Raw genomic sequence first — 11,947 nt, 5'->3', positions numbered from 1 at the left:
ATTGGAAGGAAATTGAGTGACCATTCCCCGGCGCAAGATCGAGTACTTACATGACGTTTAACGATCGCACATAATACTGGCCTTTCCTCGAGAAAGAATTGACAGCTCGGAAAGTACAGTCCTAGATGCGCGATGTCACGTAGGAGACAAAGCCGACAGCTTTCCTTATTCCAACTAGTTATGCAGCAGTTGAAGACAACTTGGGGTCCAATTCGGAATGGCAGGATGTGCCCGGCTGAGAGATTGCAAGGCGAACATATATATATACGATCAGTTGGCAGGTGACCGAAGCAACGAAGGAGATCGTGCAGGGCAGCTTTTTTTTGAGACGCGACAATTCAGCGACACCGACAAGCTCAGCGCATAAAAAAAAAAAACCCCGTAAGAAGTATCTTTCCGAAAAATATCTTGTGCGACATCTTGGCACCGAAACATTCCGTAACCCAGAACCCCTGCTAAGAAATGCGGTGTTGTCTGACACATAATAATAACCTGTGCATTGTAGGATGGAGACAGTTTTCTACGATTGAATTAAACCTAAACACGGCCTCTTTTGTTCCAATCATTCGCATTGACTGTGGAACTTACGAAATTATTCACAAGTTCTCTTCCAATATAACATGTACGAGGTGGCGTGATTAAATGCCGGCCGCAGCGGCCTCATTTACATGGGGGCGAAATGCCCGAAATGCCTGTGTCCCGTGCACTGGGGGCACGTTAAACATCCTGCAGTGGTCAAAATTAATTCGGAGTCACTCCCCCCCCCCCCCCCCCTAAGGCATGACTCATAATCGAATCGTGGTTTGGGCACTTCAAACCCCAGAATTCAGACATAACATAAGAAAAGGGCACAAATTTCTGGGAGAGTCTGCTAAACCCCAAAACTGATACGCTGTTAAAGCACAATGAACGGAGGAAAAAAAAAGTTGTGCACATCAAAAGGGAATCTATGTAGAGCGAAGCTTTCTTCAGGCAGTCAGTGAAATGCAACAAATTCGCCTCTTTAATTACTGCGTGTCTGACATAAAGGAAAGTGGCGGACAAACACAGTGCTCTAGCTCACCCATGCTATGCAATGTTACAACTCGTATAATTCGTGTTGTGTTAAAAGGCGCGGTGATGGCCAATCCACTTGGAGTGGCATTCGTTATGCCTCAAATCAAACAACAAAAATGAAATTTTTAGTACAAGTAGAACGAAGTCTACGGATGCGTTCGTCCCTCTGCAGTATTATTAAAGCATTATTAGATTTTGGCGGACGAATAACACATCGAAACACTTGATCAACTACCTCGTGGCCAGGGCTTGACTTATTTCACACAGCTTCGCTTACTGCATAATGTGGTTTGAAGACTCGGTTCGGTTATGGAATGAGATTATCTTTATCATCCGCTTTAATCACTGGCAAGTCCGCGAACCATTAGAAATATTCATCGCAGAAGATCGGACCAGGAAGCCTGCAAATATAAACATTCCGTCGTATCTCTTAAGAAGCTTTTGCTGGGGTGCCCCCATCTAAATACATGTAAAAGGAGAACTCACTTTTCTTGGCAACCACTGCATCAAATTTGGCCGGGTTTGTTGCACTTAAAAGAAAAACTTAAAACCGAGTGATTGTTGGTTTCGAATTCTTGATTTAGATCGTCAATATCTTATTAAAAATCCGCAAAAAAATTGAAAATTTTTAGAAAACGATAATATCAAGTTTACTACTCTATAATTCAGAAATGAAAAACGATAGCAGAATTCAGTGAATTGCGTCTAATACTACATCTGAAGCGGACAAAATTGATTTGTTACAGATGAATGTCAAAAATTTTAGTAATATGGAAATACAGCTTTTGCAGAACCCTCGTACGCAACGTAACAAATTCATGTAAAATATAAAATGACATATTTAATTTGTCCGCTCTCAATGACCTAACGGATGTCGTTTCCAGAACCGCGATATCTGTTTTTGATGCCGAGCTATTAGTTTGTAAATTTCGCGCTTCTATTTTTTTTTCAAACTTTCGAATGAAAAAAAAAATTATTCTGACGAAATTTAGGCCGTTAATCGAAATTCCGCTTCCAACAGTCACTAGAATTTAACTTTCTCTCTCAAATACAGGAGATACCATTAAAATCGGTCCAGTGGTTATCTCCGAAAAAGCGTTTCTGCGTTTCACGTGAATTTGAATGGGCAAGCGTCAGAGTTGGGCCCGAGCTAAAGCTTCCAGCACGAGCTTCCAGCTAAAGCTTCCAGTGCTATCAGTACGGTAGTACTGATCGCAGGTATAGTCAAAGTCGTCATCACAGTCATCATCGTTATCGTCATGGCCACCATTCTTTTCGTCCGCCTGATGACGTAGGCCCCTTTCTCCGCGATCTCCACGTACTCCTGTTGGTTATAAACACCTGTCGTACGGTTTCCCGCCTGTACGATCAGACCCCGGGCTGTCATGAGACCGTTTCTGTGACCCCAGTCCATCATCCACAATCAGCGCCGTTTTGCGCTAGATGATCCTAGCGTGCGCGTGCGAATATTCTCATTTCGTCACCCCACCTAATTTTACGTCGTCCTCGACGTCGCTTTGCTTCCCTTCGCACGATTTCTGGAACTCTAATGGTCCACCGGTTATCTTTCCTACACATTACATGGCCTGCCTCCAGCACTACCGTTCTCTCTCTCTCTCTGACCGACAGAACATTTCCAGTAAGCGTGCCTCTGTTCTGCATAAGGAATCACAAAATCTCGACGTGAATTTAGGTGTATAAGTATATCTAAAGCACACAGCCCTCTTGGTGGAGTGCCATACGATTTTCAAAGGCTTTTTCAATTTACTTGATTTCAGTTTCTTCTATCGGGCCAATGAAAAAGTTCCACTGGGTATGCGTTCATCTTCGTCAAATCTTAAAGAATGAGTGCGTCCTACTCTGGCACAAGATGCAAAGGATATAAGATATTTGTGGTACTTCTCGGTGCGTACCTACGTCACCATCATTCTTGCCTCAACAAGCATCGTACGTCGCCTTTATTCAACGTCACACTGCAGCATGCACGTCTTCCACTACGCATCCACCTGATGTGGTCTTTTCATTTTAGCCCAGATTATGAACGCCAAAATGAATAATTAAAAAAAAATCAGGCCGAAGTTGGGGGCCTTTGTGGTGCCTAAAGATAAGCTTTGCTTGAGGCTAAGTGTCGCCTAGGATGAATATAACACGGTGTACGCGTTGTTGTTAGTTTTATGGCATTTAATGAACCGCTTCACGAAACATTGCAACATGTTCATTGGACCTGCATATATTTATAACAAGGGCATTGAAGAAAGAAAGTATGTTCCGGGGAAAAAGCTTCGGTAATAAAATATTTTGTAGGATATTTTGCCGCATAGAATGTCAGCAGCGGCGTTGATACAAAACCCGGTAAAGTTCAACCACGGAACCGATTGATACAGATCGTGGAAACTGGCGAGAGTCGGCTGTTGCTAGCAGTTCGTGACGTGTTCCTGTCATTTCGCTTTCATAGTTATGGGTGCAAGAAGGAAGTCGGTTGCACGTGCTGGCTTCCAAGCCTGTGCGGTGCACACAGAAATTCAGCAGCGTCCAAAAAAAAAAAAAACGAAAGAATGCGACGTAATCGTCAACGTAATGGCGTCAGTGTCGCCGACCACCGACGACCAAACGTCGATTCTTTCGTCATTGCGCAATGGCGTTGAGGCGACACAGCGCGAAGCAAAACGGGGCATCGCGTCGACTAACAAGCGACGACAAATAACTGAAAACGTGCCGGCACAACCAAGTCTTCACGGCCAGCTGTTCGGCAACCCCGACGACATCGCCTAGCGTCCCGCTTCCGGGAAAGCGATCTAGGCACCCTCTGGGACTTGACCGGGAAGTTCAACGCCCTCTCCGGAGGAAGAAGGGAGGCAAAGAGAAGAGAGAGAGAGGGAAGGAAGCTTCCTGGACCCCTCCCCTCCCCCCTCCACGTTTGCTATAAACGAGTTAGGCGAACTCTGTCTCGCGCGAGTGTTTTATCTGGGGGATAAAGAAGCGCAGACAAAATGCAAATGCGGGTAGCGAGAGAGCACGAGTGCTGTGGCCCATCAGTGCTGTGGCCGAACGCAGTCGCCCACGGGCTGCTTCAGTTCTGACACGGGCTCCAAAGAGTTCTCGTGGCCCCAATTACCGGGAATGGTACCGAGCGAGACCTTTATTTCCGTCCGGACCCCATTGAGGGATCTGACTGTACTTCTGGCCGAACAACGACGATGCCTGTAATGCTACTTGTACACACGGCTGATCGCGTGTATCGAAACAGGCCTATCACGCTGTCCGTTCGCTGCGTGTGCGCCACCGCCCTCAATCGCTCTAATTTGCTGCTATCTTTGCCGTATGACTCAACTGGTTAGATGAAGTAATAGGTCTTCGAACAAGAAGAAGAAGGTTTGTTTCCCCGGGCGAGAGAAGGAGCTCGATGGATCTGTCGATCCAGCAAGGCAGCAATCCCGAAGACAACGATCCCACGAAGGAACTCAATCAAGCACGCGGTCATCAGTGAGCCGACAAATGAACGAATTAATTATTTCAGGAAGTATGTCTTTCTTTAGAAATAATAATCGAGCAACTGGAAACAAGGAACCAAGCAATTACTCAAAAAACGGCCCAACTAAGAAATTAATCATCCCAAGTAACATGTATGTGAAAATATACATGGTAACGAAGGCGGTAATTTGGGCACGTGTACTTTTTTGGCCAATCTTCTAGAATGGTTCCGTCTCACTGCCACACGAGGGGTTTAAAAACCGTAAGCGTAGCTATACAAGTCTCGTACTTCCCTGTACCTGCACCTGTCGTCACCATTCATATCACCGCAAGGATCATACGTTGTTTTCGTCCTCGCGACTACATCGCGTTGACATCCCACACTTTGCAGTCTACTTTGCATTTCGCCAAAGCTTGCGAACGGCATAGTTGATGAATGTAAACTCTGAATGAGATAATATCTAGCGTGGAATGAACATAAGTACAATTTCCCACTTGACACTTAGTTGCGTTGCATATAATTAGCCCCTACATTAAAGTATTGTTAAACAAAGGGTGAAGCCAGGGCGTCGGACCTCCATATTTGACGCGCCTAGCTTTTCCTCTTTTGGACGCGAATTGAAGAGAACTCAACTGTTTTAGGATGCTCTGAATATACGATATCTATCTATAAAATTGCTTATTGCCTTGTTTTTGCGCAGAAAGTCCAGGTTTATTTCTAGGTCTAGGTTAAGTCTAGGTTAGTCTAGGTCTAGGCGTATTTGAACTCGTGATAAAAATGGTCAATCTTTGGCGGTTGTGTTCCTTTTCGTCCGACTATCTGGTTCGGCGCTCTATAACCCTGAAGAACAAATTTTCAACCCGGATTTTCAGGCTTCATATCTCGGAATTCCCTCGCGTGATTGTGTTCCACGCAGTGTTGTTGGTACCCCGAGATTTAATCAGGTTGTTAGCTATACTTTCTTAAGCATTCTCTTATCTCTTGTGAAGACACGTTTCGATAAAGTGGCAATCTGCTACTCTCGGCCGCGCACCCATCTACACTAACGCGCGCAAAGACGGTACACGAAAAACAACGAGGACCGTGTTTCCTGCCTATCGTTTCGGAATGGAAAAAGAAAAGCAGTGGCAGTTGAAAAGTTTTTTTGCCGGCCGCGTTTCTTTATCGATCCTGCACAAAGCCACAAAAAATGCCCACTTCCGTCGAATCTAACTTCAATGAAAGCGACCATTTTTGCCAAGTGCAGCCACTTAAAATTTTGCAAGCGCTTTCTATTGTAGCATACCGGCGCAGTAAAGATAATGAGACGCCTAGAAGGACGTGCAGATAAGGGACTTATTGCGTGTTTTGCCACCAAGTGATCGCTTCAGCGTTACGAGCCTCTAATTGCGAGTCCATCGGGCTGTCGACATTACGCATGACATGTCTAACTGGTAACCGTAATTTACGCTTTTAGTATTTAATGTGGATTTCCCGCGAAATATTAATTTTTTCACTCCCACGTATATCATTTGGTTAAGTAGTGTGTTATGTTTAGGATGTCGCCACTGAGGTCCCTTCATTAGCTAGGCTTCTCATAGTGTCGCAGGTTATAAACACCAATGTTCACTGTCCCTTCATTCATTGTGTTTGCTTACTGGTCTTCTGTATAATGCGACCACTGACAAACCCAAACTATCTATACAACGGCAGCGGAACTTTTCTAAGCATATATCTTACGGCTTGCGTTAACAATCCCCAGTAAACTGAGCTCTGCGACAAGTGCAACATGGTTGTTGTTGTGGACAGGAGATGAAGGGTGCGGCCGTATATAACCGTAAAGTCTTAAGGCGCTGCTTGTCAAATTCCCGAGAATGCCAGCTCAAGTTACGGTGCAAACTAAACAGCACTTTTTTGTTTAGTTTTCAGGCGAAAGGCAATGAACCCTATAGCTTGATTGTATTACCGGACAAGAACAAAAATCGCAAAGATATGTCCTGCCTTGGTGTCGTGTCAAATTACGTTCTCGCTGGATCCTTAAGAACCGCTATTGGAGACGTCCAGCCAGTGTTTTTTTTTTAGTTTGTATTTCGAGCTGAATTTCCTATAGCGCTGCGTGCATAGTTCCAAACCTTCCTGGCTTTGTTGACAATCTATAGTTGAAAACAGCTGATAAGAATACTGAACGCAATGCATTCTCCACTTTCACACAAATTACGCCCCTTAATTAAGGAGGAATGGTTTTTCGAAACAAGCAAACGGGTTCGTTGAGCACAAGCACACCTTTCGTGTTTTTAAACGAAATGTTTGCTGATGTACTGCGCACTACACGTAATTTCCTTTTTTTAACAGTTCGTGAAGGCGGTGTTGTCATATATCACCTGCATATGTTTCAATAACTCCGGTAATGAAAGTTTGAATCATGGGCAAATCTGAAAAATGTTTGGATTTTGTTTCAGGCTAGAGCTAGCGAAGTTATTTTTTTTTTTCAGAGGTGTTGATTACCTGCTTTGGCTTCTTGTTTTTTCTTGCGGACACAATGTTGCTTGCTTTGTTTGTGTAAAATCAGTATATTTCGGTTCTTTTTTGTATTGTAGAATTAGAAAGCCTCGAGGAGTTGCAAGGTGGATTGTAACTAACCAATTACCACGTTGGCTTGTGTGTTGAATATAAAATGTGAATAGTGATATGCTTTGGTCTTTCACGAAGTCTGCTGAGTAGGCAATCACGGAAAATTGTCATTGGTTGGTGAGACGGGGAAGATCCTAATCGTTGAGTGAACGCAAAGCATAGATAATATGTGGGGTTTGGGGTCCATATTGACTTATTGTTCCAATATGAAGGTCCGTTCATTTTTGTAAAAAAAAGTAACATTCCAGACAGCTTGGGCTTAATTAACTCTTGGGGGCCCTTTGAGCCACATCGTCTGTTGTCATTATAGCGCAAGTTCTGCTTTCCCCTCGCATCCCACGAACGAAGCGGAGCTCTTTGATTTGCGGTCTTCTTCTTTTTTTTCTTTGAGGGCGAGCGCGGTCTCGGTTAAAGAATGATTCACTCGTCCGCGTCAGCGTTACTGTTGGGTCATTGACATCGGGCAAATTGAAGAGCCCTAACTAAACTAGCGACACTTTTTTGGGCCCTCCTAGAGAAACGATTATTCGTACACGCCTGCATTCAGGAGGGTACGGACTAGGTTGGCGAGTGGCAGGCAATGGGAGAAAGAAAGGAAACGTAGCTAGCTCAACCAAGGCCACGTCCAGTGCGAGTGCGTGGAGCTAGCTGCCCACCACGCCACCAATCGGACAAGGTGGCCAGCCGACTTCGAGCCGTGCAGCAGTAGTGCCGACTTTACTTACCGAGCCTGCGACGTATGAATTCACCTTGCGTGAATGAAAACAAGGGTGCAAAAAGCGAGGAAATAATTGTAAAGAAATTCTACAAATTGAGGGATACCGTAAGGAGGTCGAAAACAGTTTTAAAAAAAAATGTCGCTGATTCAGCCGAAAGGCCCAAGCATCGATTGCGATAGCAAATTATTGCACAGCTCCGAGAAGTAAGGGTTGTAGTTTTATCGGTCGTATAAACTTGTAAGCATTCGCTTAGTAGAGAGAGAAAATAATGCAGAGAAAGGCAGGAAGATTAAGCAGAGGTAGTTCCGGTTGGCTACCCTGCGCAGGGGGAAGGGTTAAGGGGGATAAAAAGAGAAACAGAGTAAAAGGGCGAGATAGAAAGAAAGGGAGACAAGCACGAACAAAGCGCGTACACTACAGAGTGGTAGGGGGCAGCATTCTTAGAGTCTGTCGTGAAGCCCCGTGGCGCGCAAGAGCCTTAATAGCGCGAGTATTCGCTTAGTAACTAAATTACCAAGCATGGTGTCACGCACACACTGGAAAACCCGAACACGTCTGTACCGATGACTCGTCCGAATCGCAATGCGAATTCGCAGATACCATGCAATGTGGGAGTCTGTTGTGCGAACTATCTTGCAGGTTCTTGACTATCCAGCAATATTCTGTAGTGCCGCCAGTACGATTTCAGGTGGACCAACATTTTTGTAAACTGAGTAGTTGTCTGTGTGGGTCGCAAGCGGACCTGTTTGTGACGACAACAGCACGATGATAGGCATGTTTTGGGCGATCGCATGACGGCAATGGCATAATTTACATGCCAGCACTTCGACGCGAGCCTATGACATGGCAGTTTTTGGCTTCTACATAAGCAGTGGGCGAGCGCAAACGAGAGCAACACTGACAGTGACGTCGCCAGTGACTACGTGTTCTACAATCGTACGTACACATGGCTACTTCAAGCGGTGTGCGTTAAAACAAGGATGAAATTTGTGCTGCAACGATGAAATGTTAAAATTTGATTGGCTTGGGTGATCATAAAGTCTGTACAATGTCGCACCGTTCTATGCAGCGTAAGCTGCTACAAGGAAATCACTGGGCAAAGTTTAAAGAAAAGTTATATTATAGGGTTTTACGTGCCAAAACCACTTTCTGAATATGAGGTACTCCGTAGTGGAGAACTCTGGAAAGTTGGACCACCTGGGGTTCTTCAACGTGCACCTAAATCTAAGTACGCGGGTGTTTTCACAATTTGACCCCATCGAAATGCGGCCGCCGTGGCCGGGATTCGATCCCGCGAGCTCGTGGTGAGCAGCCTAGCACCTTAGCCACTGAGCAACCACGGTGTGTGCTAGGCAAACTGAGCCTGCCGCGGAAAGGTATGCAGTCGAACAGGGTGTCTCAAAGAGTGAGCTATCTCAAAGAAAGAAGACGAGAAATTGGCACGGGATGCATGCATCGAGTGTCTCAAAAAGCTGGCTGGCTTTGTAGGAGGGAAGTATCCATGTAACGAAAGAAAGAAAGCAACCGTGGTTTAATGTATTAGAGCACCTGGTTACTGCGCTTGACGGCCGAGAGTTCGATTCCCACACCAGCCACACATTACTTTCTTTTTTTCTGCTTGCTTTAGGCGAGACAGGAACCTACCAGCCGCAAGGTGGCATGAATGAGGCAAGAAATGCTTCGCATTTAAAAGGGACAGCTTAAGCCAGCAAAGAAGGCTAAAGTGCCTAATGTTCGTACGTTAAATTATTTTCACCGGGCACAGCTTGTTTCAGAAGTCCCTACGCCGTTCTTTAGGTCGAGGAAGCTTGCTTATTAGTGCCGAAATTGAAAGCCAGAATACATATGTTTATAAGTCGCGTTGTAAGACTGGCCGTCACTTATTTGAATGTAGTTTGTCGTATTTGGATCGCTTTGCGGCCGTAACCGTAATAAGGACGCGTTATAGTCTTTTTTTTCACCTGGAAGTCGTTATGAGTCTCTAGAGCAATCTGTCAATATTCACAACGCAGGGGGGAGGTGGTGCAGTAATTCCGGTGTGACGTCACAACCCTTCTTTCTTTCACGTCTTTTGCGTCCTCCTCTCACGATAGAAGTGGCTAAAAGCTTACGAGGAAGTCATCGTCATGAGGAACTCAGTTTGTGTGATCGTTCTTTCTGATAAAAAAGAAACCAGACATTAAGTATGCGCGCAGCAGCGTGCCCTGGAGCGTAGTAGTGTGACCCGGAGAAATGTCAATATTACAGCCACTACAATGCAATCTCCACTGGACAGTTCGTCCCTACAACACACACAACAGTTTCGGCTATGTCTTGATCCGCTTTAACACAGAAAAATTGTTGCTTCGAAAGCCGCGTTAGAAAACATGCGCAGTACTGAAATTGACGCCTGGGTGGGCACGCTGAACAGAATTAGCACTTGCCTTTCCTGAATGCGAAGGTACATGTTCGGTGATTGAGTAACAGATCTGTGCAGTGTCTTTGTACGTCTTATAATGTGTGCTTGCTTTTGTAGGCACGAAAGAAATTGCACCGTTATATAGTTTGACCCGAGATTTAAATCGTGTTGGCAAAAACAATGGCCCCCGCGGAACTTAGTCAAATGATTTTGTCAGTAGCTCTTATTAGCAAACGAACGCCTGGATCTGGCTTTTCGTATCGTTCAATTATACAAACCCTCCTCTGACGGTGAATCCTCCCCTGAAGCCTCCACTGAAGCTGTTGTGGAGACGATGCCTCCGACAAGTATTTAATTCACTCGACTTGATGTCGAGCTAAGACATGTGCCGATTGGGGCACCTTAAAGCAATAACGGAGTAGAATATTCCGTTACTCATAAGTTGGCTTCACTGCAGTCGAAGCGGTCATTATATTTTCACGTGACACGACGCCAAGTTAGCTAAAAGAGAAAAGGGAATGCAGGTCGTTATGAATGAATAAAGAGTAGCCAGTGTGCAGGAACTGTGTACAGGTATCGCGTAAAGTTGTAAGGGTAGTCACGCGTGTTACTTCGTTAGCGCGACCTCTGCAATGAAGAGAATAGGCGAAAGATTGCTTCTAGTGCGCATGCTCATCAGGCAAACTTGCTGCCGGTGACGACACTTGCGGGTGGGACGAACGGAAACTTACTAGTTTCTGAATGGAATGTTTGTGCCTCGGTGGTTCGCACGGCAGCAACGAACCGGCTCGAAAGTTTTAACGAAACCAACTTTTGCAGTCCCTGTGCTTGTGATAGGTTTACAAACTTTTCACGGTCGCGCGAATAACAGGATAACCTTAAGCCTTATTTGGGCGCGCGGGGTAGAGAGATTCTATCCGAGAGCGAATCCGAACGCAAATAATTGGGGCCTTGGCCAGTCACTGCACTATTGGGGAGCTTGGGTCGAGCTTTGACCTTTCGCACCGCGATGAGCGTCAGAGTCCAGTAGCGAACCAAAATCACGTGGCATTTCCTTTAAGTGAAGTATATAAGCGTTTTCTGCTTACGTGTCAAATACTTTCACCTCACTGTTTGCTTTCGGCATGCGGAAGCTTTTGCCGGCATTTGGCTCGTGCGGGCGAAAAATAATAAACAGGTGACCGTCCAGACAGCTCGGCTCTTGCTTGTGGGCATGAAGGCGCACCTATGTCGTCTGGACCTTTTCATTGATAGTTCGTCGAACGTGTCGTCTGCTTCCCGTATTTCCGGCGTTTCCCCCCGCATTCCGATAAATCTGACCGAAGTGTTTTGATGGCCGGCCTTATTGTTTACCGTAAACTCTTGCTACGGCTTTTTCTTGCTGCGGGTGCTCATTTGGAGCGAATATTAGCGCTGGGTCACCGACCTTCTCCCACGGCGTTCTATGAGCCCTAGCCAAGTTATCCGCGATCATTTGGTCCTCGTGCGGAAGGAAGCATTAGCACGCCTCTTTTGAGAGGGCAATGAACTCGCCCGCCCGGCAAGTAGCGGCAAATGAATGCAAGGTACGTCGTATAGCGGAGCTAACTCCTACAGGAAAAAAAAAAAAAACGAGCAGCGAGGCTTCGCAGGAGTTGAATGTCGCCTTAAGCTGAACCTAATAGATATTCTTCGGTGTGTTGGGGTGGTTGT

Source organism: Dermacentor variabilis, chromosome 8 (assembly GCF_050947875.1).
Source record: "Dermacentor variabilis isolate Ectoservices chromosome 8, ASM5094787v1, whole genome shotgun sequence".
Classification (NCBI taxonomy): domain Eukaryota; kingdom Metazoa; phylum Arthropoda; class Arachnida; order Ixodida; family Ixodidae; genus Dermacentor; species Dermacentor variabilis.
Note: the sequence above shows the minus strand (reverse complement) of the source record.